The sequence below is a fragment of the Primulina tabacum genome, chromosome 16, assembly GCF_025594145.1.
Source record: "Primulina tabacum isolate GXHZ01 chromosome 16, ASM2559414v2, whole genome shotgun sequence".
NCBI classification, from domain to species: domain Eukaryota; kingdom Viridiplantae; phylum Streptophyta; class Magnoliopsida; order Lamiales; family Gesneriaceae; genus Primulina; species Primulina tabacum.
The window spans coordinates 34,490,040-34,503,456 of NC_134565.1; the positions used below are offsets into that span (position 1 = coordinate 34,490,040).

At 39.4% G+C, this 13,417-nt stretch overlaps 1 long non-coding RNA gene across 1 annotated transcript; it reads right to left on the minus strand.

The window, feature by feature from the left end:
- Nucleotides 1-9,682: 9,682 nt before the first annotated feature.
- Nucleotides 9,683-10,934, minus strand: LOC142529798 (uncharacterized). The gene is made up of 3 exons (XR_012815964.1): nucleotides 10,828-10,934; nucleotides 10,604-10,710; nucleotides 9,683-10,520 (listed from the first exon to the last, which is right to left on the minus strand). It is a non-coding gene; the product is annotated as an uncharacterized LOC142529798 (long non-coding RNA).
- Nucleotides 10,935-13,417: the final 2,483 nt, after the last annotated feature.

The following is a 13,417-nucleotide window of genomic DNA, read 5'->3' on the forward strand; positions in this document are numbered from 1 at the left end:
CTACTAACAAGAATTTTTTCTGAGCCCGACCAATTGGGAAAGGACCCACGATATTCATGCCCCATTGATCAAAGGGGCAAGATGCCCAGATAAGCTTCATGAGAGTAGCCGGGCTGTGTTTAAAATTCGTGTGATGTTGACAGCCCTCACAAGATTGGACCACCCGAGCAGAATCTTGACTAAGAGTTGGCCACCAGAAACCGGCAAGCATTGTTTTCTGGGCCAAAGACATTCCTCCGATGTGCTCAGCACAACATCCTTCATGAATATCTCGGATGACATAATCGACCTCTTTCTCGGGAAAGCATTTCAAAAGAGGTCCCTGGAACGATCTTCTGTACAAAATATTATTTAAGAGAACAAACCTGGGAGCTTGTCTCTTAGTTTTCTGAGCTCGGGCTCTGTCCTCGGGTAGTTCATTATTTACGATGAACTTGATCAGAGGTGTCATCCAGGAGTCCTCGGGTTCTGGTAACATTTCTTCCTCAGTAGAAAGGATCAGCCGAGATGCATGCAAGATTTCCCGGGTACTAACTTCTGAAAAAGAAGCAGCCATTTTTGTCAGAGCATCTGCCTCGCTATTCTCCTCCCGGGGTATTTGTTCAATAACCCAATCCGCAAAAGCTTCTGCTCGGGCTTTGATGAGCTGTAAATACTTTAGCATCATGTCATCCTTAGCTTCATACACGCCCTTTATCTGCTGAGTAATGAGTTGCGAATCAGAATATAGAATAATCCGGGAAGCCCCGACTTCTCGAGCAGCTTGAATTTCAGCTAGGACAGCTTCATACTCGGCCTCATTGTTGATTACACGGGAGTCAATTCTCAGTGCTAGTTTAATCTTTTCTCCCGGGGGAGATATTATCACAACCCATATTCCACACCCAGCAAGGCTAGATGCCCCATCCACGAATATTCTCCATACTTCCTCCTCATTGGGTTGGACCATCTCGGATAAAAAATCTTATAGAGCTTGTGCTTTGATGGCAACCCGGGGTTTGTATTCAATGTCATACTCTTCCAACTCTACCGTCCACTTGATCATTCGCCTGAATACTTCAGAGTGAGTCATGATCCTGCCGAGAGGACTATTGGTAAGAACAATGATTTGATGTGACAGAAAATAGGGCCTTAGCTTCCGGGCGGTCATGATCAAGGCCAAAGCAATTTTCTCCACTCCACTGTATCGGAGCTCGGGACCCCTTAGAGCATGGCTAACATAATAGACAGGCTTTTGATCAGAGCCTTCTTCTTTTATCAGAATTGAGCTGACAGCATACTCTGTAATGGATAGATAAACAAATAATTTCTCCCCGGGCTCCGGCTTTACCAATACAGGAAGCTCTGCAAGATGAATCTTCAAGTCCTGGAAGGCCTGTTCACATTTATCATCCCATCCAAATTGCTGGGCCTTCCTCAAGACTTGAAAGAAAGGATAACTCCTGTACGCTGATCGGGAAATAAATCGAGAGAGGGAAGCAATCCTCCCGGTCAGCTTCTGTACTTCTTTGACAGATCGGGGAAATGGCATGCACAACACAGATTTGACTTTCTCCTGATTCACCTCGATTCCCCGATCTGTCACTATGAATCACTCTTTACGCCAAAGATGCACTTGGCAGGGTTAAGCTTGATCTCGTACCGCATGAGAGTGGCAAAAGTTTCTTCCAGATCAATAATAAAGCTTGCAACCTCCCGGGTCTTGTCCAGAATATCATCCACATAGACCTCCACATTTCGCCCCAGCTGCTTATCGAAGACTTTGTTCATCAGACGCTGGTAAGTAGCCCTTGCATTTTTCAACCCGAAAGGCATTACAATGTAACAAAATGTACCTCCCGAGGTGATGATGAAGCTGGCTTTATCTTGATCATTCTTGGCCAGGGGGATTTGATGATACCCCTGGTACGCGTCCATGAAGCTCAGCAATTCGAAGCCCGATGTGGAATCCACCAATTGATCAATACGGGGCAGAGGATAATGATCCTTGGGACAGGCCTTATTAAGATCGCGGAAGTCTACACACATGCGCCATTTTCCGGTAGATTTGGGCACCAATACCACATTTAAGAGCCATGTAGGGAATTGAATTTCCCGAATGTGGCCGGCCTTCAGGAGTTCTTTCACCTGCTCATCAATGACTTTGTCCTTTTCAGGACCAAAGTGTCTCTTCTTTTGTTTTACCGGGTGAGATCCTGGGAGAATGTTCAGTTGGTGCTCCGATATTAAGGGAGAAATCCCTGTCAGCTCCTGTTGGGACCAGGCAAACACATGGATATTAGCTTTTAAACAATTAATTAAACTAACCCGGGTGGATGTACTGAGATCCCGAGCCACCCGGATTTGTTGGCCTAGTCCGACTTCTACTATCTCCTGCTCTTCTTCTGCTACAAAATGCACTTCCCCTTTTTCCACCACTCTTCCTCCTGCTACATCCACTTTGGCTTTCTTCTCTTCCCTCTTGGATTTGCTCTGATCCGCCCGGACCGCTTCCACATAGCATTTCCGAGAAGATGGCTGATCTCCCCGGACTTCTCCCACCTTGGCTCCCACAGGAAACTTTATCTTTTGGTGGTACGTAGATGCCACAGCCCTCAGCTCATTCATGGCCGGTCTCCCTAGAATGATGTTATAAGATGATGGGGAGTCTACCACAGTGAAAGAAGTCATCACCATTTTCTTGAGATCCTAGGAGCCTAGGGTTAGTGGTAAGACAATCTCTCCTTCCGGGTAGACCACATGGCCAGCAAAGCCAAAGAGGGCAGTTTCAACAGTTTCCAAGTGATAGCCATGCAAATCCATCTGCACAAAGGCATCTTTAAAAATTACATTTACAGAGCTGCTCGAGTCAATAAAGACTCTCAGAATGTCATAATTTGCCACCCGGGCTTGGATCACCAAGGCATCAGTGTGGGGTAGATTCACTCCCTTTAAATCCTCAGGGCCAAAACTGATGACCGCCTCATTTCTCCTCATCCTTTCTACCTCCATACACTCCCTCCTACTCCTCGACTTCCTCGCCCGGTTGGAGTCTCCGTCAGTAGAGCCTCCTGATATCATTTTTATCAACCCCGTAGCAGGGGGTGAATTCTTTTTTCTCTCAACCTCACGGACTATTCCTTATACCTCCTCCCCGGGCGTTGGACCCTGACTGCCGAGATGTCCAAGGTGGCAATCTCGGCTCTCTGTTGTTGTGACTGGGTCCGGGGATGGAAGATGAGACATAATTTCCCTTTAATGTTTTGCAATCTTCAGTGTTATGGTAATACTTTTTGTGGAAGGTGCAAAATCCTCTCTTTTCTGTCAAAGATAATTGATGGTCCGGGGCCAGGTCTCTACTGCATTCTTGTACTTCCCTTTCCCGGGCAATCTTCAGAGGCACGTGCTGAGAAAAATGTCCTGGATTACTCCTCTTTTGCCCCCTCTCCTCGGGCTTAGACACCCGATCTCCTCTCTCCTTCTTAACAGCCTCCCTCTTCTGCTTCTGAGCCTCTTCCATGTTAATATACTTCTCTGCCCGGGACAATAAGTCCTCAAAATCCCCGGGTACCTTTTAGTCAATGATTTGAAAAACTCACCCTCTCTCAGGCCCTGAGTGAATGCGGTAGTCTTTGTTTCAGTGGCACAAGTTGGAACGTCCAGAGTCACTATGTTGAATCTTTGAATATAAGCCCTCAGACTCTCCTCCGGGCTCTGCTTGACTTCGAAAAGACTAAAAGCAGTCTTCTTGTACTTTTTGCTGCTACTGAAATGGTGCGAGAACGCCTTTTGGAAGTCTCTGAAAGAACTAATACTTTGAGGGGTCAAACCTTCGAACCACCTTTGAGCCGAATCCACCAATGTTGTCAGGAACACCTTACACTTGATTCTATCAGTGTAACAGTGTAGCATGGCCATGTTCTCAAATCTGGCCAAATGTTCCTCTGGGTCTATGTTGCCATCATAATCATTTATTTTGGCTGATTTAAAATTTCCGGGAAGAGGTTCCCGGACAATGATTTCAGCAAACGGGCATCCCCTAGGGACTGCCCGGGAAGTACCTTGATTCTATAAATGTCCTTCCAGCACCTTCATCTTCTGTCTCAACTCCAACAACTCCTCCGCCACGGTAGGGGATTTGGACCCGGCGCTGGATTCCTCATCTTCTCCTCTCTGCTCCTCCTCCCTCATCTCCTGCTCCTGCTCACGCTCCTGTCTATCCCCGGGTGGCGTAACAGGATAAGAAACTTCTTTCCTCGCCATGGCTTGCTTTATGGCATCGGACACAATCTTTTGCAACTCTTCCGGGGACAAAGTGATGAGATTTGGTCCAGTGTTATTAACACCAACTTGTCTTGAAGTCTGCCCTCCACCATCCTGGGCGCGAGAATTATCTTGATTAGTTCTTCTGGTACGAGCCATATCAACGTCTTGAACTCAAGTTTCCCACAGACGGCGCCAATGATGTGATCTGTCTGAAATGGATGAGCCGGGTAAGGAGCTCCAACGGATCAAATCAACAATTTATAATGTTTGGGAATTTTGAGTGAAGATAATAGCTTAGACAGCACCTGCAAATAAGAAAGTAACTCGTGAATCGGCGCCGGAGGGGTATCCGGCGTGGCCACTCCGATGCTTAAGTCAGCAGGCTTTTCAGAGGAACACAAGCAATATTTGAGAGAAAATATGTGTAATGCTTGGGATTAAAAGATTTAAGAATCGTTTAATGACATTAATACCTGCTATTTATAGTAAAAATGGGGTAGGTACCTCGATTCTCGTGCCACCTACTAAGTATGGCAAGTCGGCTGCCCATACTTGTAGCTTCTGATGGCTTCTAGGACACTCCAAGCCCAATTTGTTCTGACAGATTAGACTGTTTGTATCAATCATACTCGAGTGTGGTTCAATTCTCGAGGTAGCCCGGGTAGTCGATTACCCAGGTATTCGGATGAGAGCCCGGGCTGTGATGACTGCCCGGGAAGAGGAGAAAATACCCGGTTTCTTGATGGTACCAATGACCCGAATCCTTATAGGGGTATCAATCACCTTTGCAGTGTTGTGTTTGTGTGAGTGTGGCATTGGTTGGAACAGTAATCCCACATTTGTGCAAATTAATATGGGATCATAACTGCTTCTCATTCTTGTGGCTGTACTTTCTGGGTCTTGGATTGAAGAGTTGGTGGTTTGGAGGAAGGAGAAGTCACAGCTTTTGGTGGATAGTCGTCACGGTTTCAGCAATGGGTCTGCAGCAGCTGAGTAATTTATTTGTCTGGGACTATTTTTGTAACGTACCGTACTTTTACTACTCAAAATTTGCGGAAGAATTAAAATTTTTCTTAAAAAAACGTGAACATTCAAAATTTGCTAAAATAAATAAACTATACGCCTCACAAGTTGTCGCAACAACAGATTTGAAAGTTAAGGTTTGACAAAAATGTTCAATATTTTCATAAAGCTTAAAACATGGCGGTCCTCGGGTTTAGCCTCCCGCTCAGTCCAAGCCTGCTCCTCGGTCCCCACCTTCAGTCTTCCTCATAAATATCCTCACCTGCATCGATCAAGTCTAGTGAGTCTAAAGACTCAACACGTATAAACTGGAAGTAACGAGTAGTACATAATAAAATCACATGCAACTTTAAAATAGGACATACATACTGAAAACTTGAACTTGCATAATAAAATTGAACATACGTACATACATACTTAGACGTGACATCAACATAAACTTTTCTTAAACGTGCTTGCATACATGAACATACTTGAACATACATAACTTCATCATTTTGCGTAGAGGATGTTTCAAAGCAAGTGACCCATAACATAATTCGTCTGATCAGACTAAACCACAGTACTGGGATGACAGGGACGTATCCACTGCCACATACATGAGATCCCCGTTCATAATTTAACGGGCTGATTGGTCCACGTTCATAATTTAACGCTTTTCAATCACGATCTAAACCTGTTCATAATTTAACGGGGTGGAGAGGTCTTCGGCCACGTTCACCGACTTCCAAACTCATTCATAATTTGGTCACAAGACATTTAGCATACCTCAAAAAGACTTGAAATATTTTCTTTTGCACGTCAACATACTTACTTGGCGTTATGGGATTCGTTGGACTTCAATTGGGGCCGTTGCTGCACATACTAATCATGAATTTACATGCTTAACTTGCATAACCTAGACGTAGGTAATCATGCTTACTTACGAGTTCATTCAATTCCTTAGGACGTTCTAAAATTCCCGACCTGACCTTGTAAATCATCGTACTAAACCATGACATCAAACCCCGAACATGTTATATAAAATTTTTCCCAAAGTATGAAGGACACGGACCCCGTGCCTAGGTCCGGGTAGGGGTCCGTGTTTGTGCGCTAAAATGTGTCGTGCAGAAGAAGGAAGGCACAGACCCCGTGTCTAGGTCCGTGTAAGGGTCCGTGTGTGTGCGCAAATTGACACCGAAAAGAATACAAAGGCACGGACCCCGTGCTCTAGTCCGTGTGGAGGTCCGTGTCCGTGCGCAAAAATGACGATCAAGAATAGACAAAGACACGGACCCCGTGCCAGGGTCCGTGTTCGGGTCCATGTATTCTCGTTGGACGCGAACTCACGAAAATCCTATACGTGTCATGCTTAACATTCTAGACTCGTTTGTACGGACCAAGAACCGACACCTCGAGACACATCCTAACATGCCAAAACATCGAACCAATTACATACAAGTACCCAAAGCAACGATGTTCACCCTACGACACATACAATTCAAAAACGTGGCAATTGACACCAAATCGGTTCCTACGACTTCTAGTGTATTCGAGTGCCTAAAAACACCGAACGACATGTCAAATAACAACCCAACATCATACTAATCATACCTAGACGCAGCAACGATCACCCGTCGATTCCCAACGAAGCCTGCAACAATAAAATCTCAAAAACGCATCAACACATAATTTTCTGAAAAACGAAGTTTGAGCAGTCCCACAAAAAACGTCATAACTCACTCAATTTTTATCCAAATATTTCGAATTTTATATCAAATCGAAGGTATCAAAAAATTCTACAATTTTCACGTTGAAAGTTTTCTCAGAATCCCGACCGAAAAATCTCAGTGTTCAAAAGAATATCAAAAACGGGATTTGAGATCTAGACTTATTTCAAAACTGATCCAAATCGTTTTCCGCTCAAACAACGAACGTCACCCATGAATTTTTACACATAAATAACAACGCAACGCATAATATGACGAGGTCGATGCAGAAATAACAGAATATACGTGCCTTTTGATATTCAAAAATACTGTGACGACGATACCGAAGCGGGGAGAGATGCGAGGTTGATCCGGGATGATCGTGGCGCTAAAATCTTGCAACGAAATTAAAGAAAAGTTGCTGGAAGGTTTGAAGGAGAGGGGCGGCCGCTTCTTAGATGAAAACCCTAGGTTTTGCACTCTCAAAATAATAAAAATCTGAATTGTGATAGTGTGTGTGTTTTACGGTTTAGTGTGTGTAAAAACGTGTAAGTGTGTGTGGGTGTGTGTAACGTGTGTGTGGGTTTTTGATTAGGAGAATTAGTGCTAAATTAACTAAGTTAAATACTAATTAAAAGTTAACACACACTAATTTAATCAAACTCCTCATTTAAAATGATTACACACTAATTTTAAAAGTTCAAAACTCTTAAATTACTAATTACATAAACAAAATAAGGCTTTAAAATGCTAACACTAAATAAATTATTTAAAACGTCCCATCCTTAACTTAAAATAAAATATCATCTTTTGAAATTGCCAAAAATCGTCACCGGGTCTTTTCCTCAATCCCGTCTCGAATAATCGCCTGAAACATGAAACTCGAAAAACATTTTAACGTGCATCACATAAACATGACTAATTTAAAACAATGTATTTAAATAAATCATGCACTACTAGAACTCGCTTTAAAATTAAATAAATGCTTTAATAATTAAATAAATGCATGAGTTATACGTGCACTGAATTTTTGGCCACTACAATTTTAGCAGGTCTCGCATTTCATTTTCAAGGTATATTTGTTCATTGTTCAGGTGAACTGCAATGGAAGAATTTGAGTTATATTTATTGTTGGAGCTCTATTCAATTATCACTGTGTTTTGGCTTATTTTATAACTTATATAATGTGGCAAGATATCAGTGGAGTTTGTGTTTGCTAAGTTAACAACTTTGGAAATCTATAATCATTGCAAGATGTATGTTTAAAGAGGGAAAAAGAAGGATTTATAATATTTTATTTATATTCGGATCTCAACCTGTCATGCTAAAAATCCAAAAAGGGGGAAGTAAAATGAAAATTCCACATGACATGCCAACAGCTATTGAAGACTTCTCCTATCTAATTATAGGGTAACAATTACACACATTTTTTTACAAATATTTTTTGATGTGATGCTTATGGTTTGATGAATCAAATATTTATCGACCACTTTGTATTTTGGATAGTTCTGTAATCTCAAGAATAATATTACCAAACTACATGTCCAACACAATATTATATCAGGTGTTAGTTATATATGATTTGAAAAAATTTCCTTTAAAACAATGTAATTTATTCTATTTTATTAAAGTTGAGGACATGATAATAACTACCTAATAAAGACACCAACTTTTAAGCTCGGGATAGATTCAACAACAGTAGTGCAGTGGCTCAACGGTGAAGTGACCCCTTGTTCGCCATCGTCCAACGTAGTCTATAATTGTCAAAAGTTACTCGCGAATGAATGGGAAGTTCGGGTGCATCACATATATAGAGAACAAAACAGAGTGGTTGACTTTTTGGAATCGATATCACTGGATTACGACAGAGGTTGGAGGAGTGTCGAGGATCCTTCGCCAAGGCTGAGGAAGATTATTGATGAAGACAAGCTAGGAATAAGTAGACATAGGAAAGTGCCTAGAAATAGTTTTATGTAACCGGTATCCCCATCCCGTAGAACAAAAAAAAAGGACGCCAACTTTTTCTTCCAACTTTACCCTTATATGATATTAATATTACACTTTTATTTTTTAAAAAAAAAAATTTCAACACATTTTTATTTATTTTATTTCAAAAATTCAAATATCAATTTAGTCTCTTCATAATTTGTTAAATTTCACTTTAATCAATCGATAATGATAAAAAACTGCACACACAAGCATCGCATTTGCAGAGTAACTGGTTACTGCTTTTGACCAGCAACAATTTTCAAACATGGGAATTAGGAGGTGTTTTAATTGAGTTGAAATTACGATTTTCATGAATGAATCGTAAATGGTTGTATTCAAATTTGAAACTCGTATTCGAATATCTTGGGCACATCTTTTTGTTTTTTCCAAAAAGTAAGCATGTTTGTTTAACGTTCGTTCTCATGATATTACATACTAGTACACCATTTGAAACTGAATTCAAATTCAAAATTCCATGAATTCATTGAAGATCAAAGACGCAAGAACTTACACAATCATGAATTTTTATAAGATCAATTTTTTTTAAAAAAAAATGAAGTGGATGCCAACAATTTGTCATCTGAAATACATAAAGAATCGATGATAGACTAGATATAGAACGTACATGCATGAGACGAAAGAAGTGATTCAAGCCTACCCGGAAAGAATCGCGGAATGGTTCGAAAAATATGAGGTACGCAGTATGTTGGCTACTTGGGATCAGTTGCAGCAGCATATGTTCTTGATCCTCTCTTACAAAGATCAAGAATGGGTTGGAACATTCTCTTTATCACAGCCTGAAAACCCGACCCCCGATTGCGCCGCCCTCTTCTCAAAGGAGTTTGGCCAATAGCTGGGATCGATCCCGACAGGCTCCGCGCCAGCATGGCTTGGTTGAGGTGCAGCTCAAAGGATAGCCGCTCATACTGGTCAAGCAATGTGCTTTGTTCGTCACCGAAACTCTTGGAGATGGAAGTCATATCCTCCAGTGTTTCCAATTGGTACAGCAAGTTGTTGAAGATAACCACTCGCATGGTTGAAGTAAATTTAAATGCGCAGAAATGTAAAGTTTGCACGTTTTGTCAAATGGCCGCCATTCAAGAAAATAGAGTTTGGATTTAGTTGCGAATTAGATCAGAATAGAAGGAATACAGCAAACAATCCTTGAAAAGGTGGATAACAATATGACACAAAGCATGAAAAAAGAATAGAAAAGAAAAGAAAAAAGCCCTATGTGATGAATTATTGAATTTATTGCACATAGCAACGTTCAGGAAAAAAAAGAAAGACAAAAAGTAACTTGTTTCTCTCACGCATAATTTGAAAATGCATTATTTTGTTACCTTTTTTGGATCAAATTAATATTATTAAATTAATTTAAAATAAATCACCAAGACAGCAAATGAAGAAAAGAGTAAAATAAAATAAAATGCTGATGCAACACGGCAAACATTTATTTCTTATTCAAATGTAACATTACACTCTCCCTAGGGGCAGCTGACTGGGTACCCCCCCTTGATTGTCCAGAGGCATGTATTGTGCCATGATAGCTCGTATCTCGGAATCCATGTATCTCTGCGTAAAAACAACTCATGTATTATCATCATCGCCGTAGTAAAAAAACTTGAGTAAGACTGTGTATTCGAATTCATAGATACCCGAATCATGTACATATAAACAGCATATCCAGAAACTCCAGTCACCGCCAACCCGACAATCACAAACGACGTAAACCCCCAACCTACTTCTCCACTGCCATCTTTACCTGAAAAAATAAAAGACACAGACAACATAACTAAATCTCGTTAACTAACATGATATGTACGTAGTTGGTTTCTACGCACAAAATGATTTGTGATAGATGAAAATGCCTTGAGCTTACTTATACATGTGTCGTGTTCGTGTATATATAGAGTTGCCTCTGCAACTGCATTCATAACTTTCCCAGGTGTTCTTGCATTTGCAGTCTGCGCATTGGCATGCCAGTTTTTCCTTGCATTCATCGATATCTGAAAGAAACAACCCAGAGTTAAACTCACATTCCGCCTCTGAAACTGTAATTATTTTATTAAATTCATTAAAAATTAAATTATATATTTAAAGAAAAATATAATATTTTTATTAAATTTTGTAAATTTATTATAATAAATAAATTTAATAAATTTTTATATATATTACATGAACAATGTACAAAATCAATAAATCAAACATCAAAACTATTATTTTTCATTTAAAAGATGACTCATGAACTTACAAACGAAAATGTTCACGAGCTAACGAGTCGAATATTGTAAAGTTTGAATTTGGTTTGTTTATTTTAATGAACCTCATTGAACGAGATCAGACGTTTCAAAAAAAACTCATAAATGATTTGGTTTATTTATATCTCTAATAATTATTATTATTATTATTATTTTATATATTCCTAAATTTAAGGGGTTAGAAAGGCCCGAAATCGAGCTTTTATAAGGAGAATCACGGGTGAAACTAGTAAAGTCAGAGCTCTAGTTGACAAGATATAAAATTACTGGAGTAGTAGATTAATTCAACATATAATATTTTGGACCTCAAGTTTTCAAAGCTCTACTAGATTGTAGACTATTTAAACGGGGTTAAGTCATACTTATTATGATTTTATTACATTGGCTAATTTTCAAGCTAGCTGCTTGAATTATTTTTTATTCAGTTAATTTTCTTAAACAAACACCTTCGTAAACATCGAAAATAAAGTTCAATATATTTTCTAAAAAATTAAGTAATAAATAAACGAAGTTCAAAAAATGTAGTTTTTTTTTTATAAAAAAAATAACAATAATAAATAAATTTCAACACACAAGAGGGGACATAAATTCTCACAGCAGCTGTGTGCACTTATCCCGCGTCCACCCACCTTAGCGATAATGGCGTGTTCAGCAGCTGCTTCAGTGGCCGCTCTCCTCTCATCCAACCCCAATCTAAAACCCTCCATCTTCTCCAAACCTCCCGCGCCTAAATCTCTCTGCAGCTCTCAATCTATCTCGGGTTCTTCATCATTCTCCGGTCTCTGCAAGCTTTCTGTATCCCACGCTTCCTCGTCTTCGACCTCGAAAAGATGCAATTTCATCGTCCGTGCCGTAGGTGCTTCTGTTGAATTGCATGTCTGGAATTTATTTGCTATTTTAAATCGGTTTTTAACCAGTGATCTTGTGTTTAAAAGGACAACTGGGCAGTGGTACAAGGGTAGTAGCAGTAGAGCTTCTTGACTCAACCATGGAGTTTTAGATATCAAAATGTACTATGAATCGCATACAAAGTTGGGTTTTGTGTTGCAAATTTAAAGGAGATCTTTAGGTAAAGTACAAAAAATTTATTTTACCATTTCATATTCGAAACAGATCACATATATTTTATTATATAATATTAATTATTTAATAATCTTATAATTATCATATCTCAGACGTTAAAACATACTTAAGTTTGAAATTTGATACAACAAATGACCAAAACGATAAAGAAAAAAATTACAACTAATTTTGGTATGCATAAATGGTTGCAGACGAGTTCTGTATTTGATGCTGCGATTGTATTATTTGAGCATATAAAAAAAAAGAAATATTCAAAGCGTCGGGGGCAAGGTAGATGGAATATTTATTTATTAGCAAAATGTTAGCCTCTAGATTTTTCAGTGGTGCTAAAGAAAATTTTGAGGCCGTCCTATCTCATAAAAGTATAATTAATCAGCGTACACCCACAAGTTAAGAAGGACGTGGACGTGGGAGGGGCCTCGCACTTTATTATATAATAATAATAATAATAATAATATGTCCCTTGGTAATCGTGGTCAGTTCGAGTCGGCTGGACTCTTAAAAAAAGTGAAAATTAGAGAGAAATTTGAGATAAAAAAGATTTCTATTGATATTTATTGAATGAACACAAATACGAGTAGTTGCTCTATTTTTCTCGGGGTCATATAAATTTATGAACCTCCTTCCAACACTATTTTTAGAAAAATGATCCTCCTTCGGTCACTCTAAAATTTTAAATCTTCCTGTCGCGGGAAGACCGGAGTAATAGATTTCTGAAGGGAAAAGTAAATACAAAAATTTATTAATAAAAAATCAATGTGTCGAGTTACCCTCCACATCATGCAGTTAGTATTATATAATAATGTCTTGATTTGCATACTTTCTCTACTTCTTTTTTTTTTTAGGTTTTTAAAATCGAATACCGTACCTTCATAAAGATGATAAAATAAACTGAGTTTTTATCTACTGATTTCTCGAAATATTGATATAATTTTTTTAAAAAAATAATTTTATTTTAATGATGATAAAATACATGTATGTCTTTTACCCAACATTTCATGTATATCTGTCAGTTGTCTCACATCGGTTGGACAAAATACCTGGAAGTTGTTTATACGGTTTTGGACAATCCTCCCCCTTGAGCTAGCTTTTGGGGTTGAGTTAGATTCAAATTCCAATCTTAACATG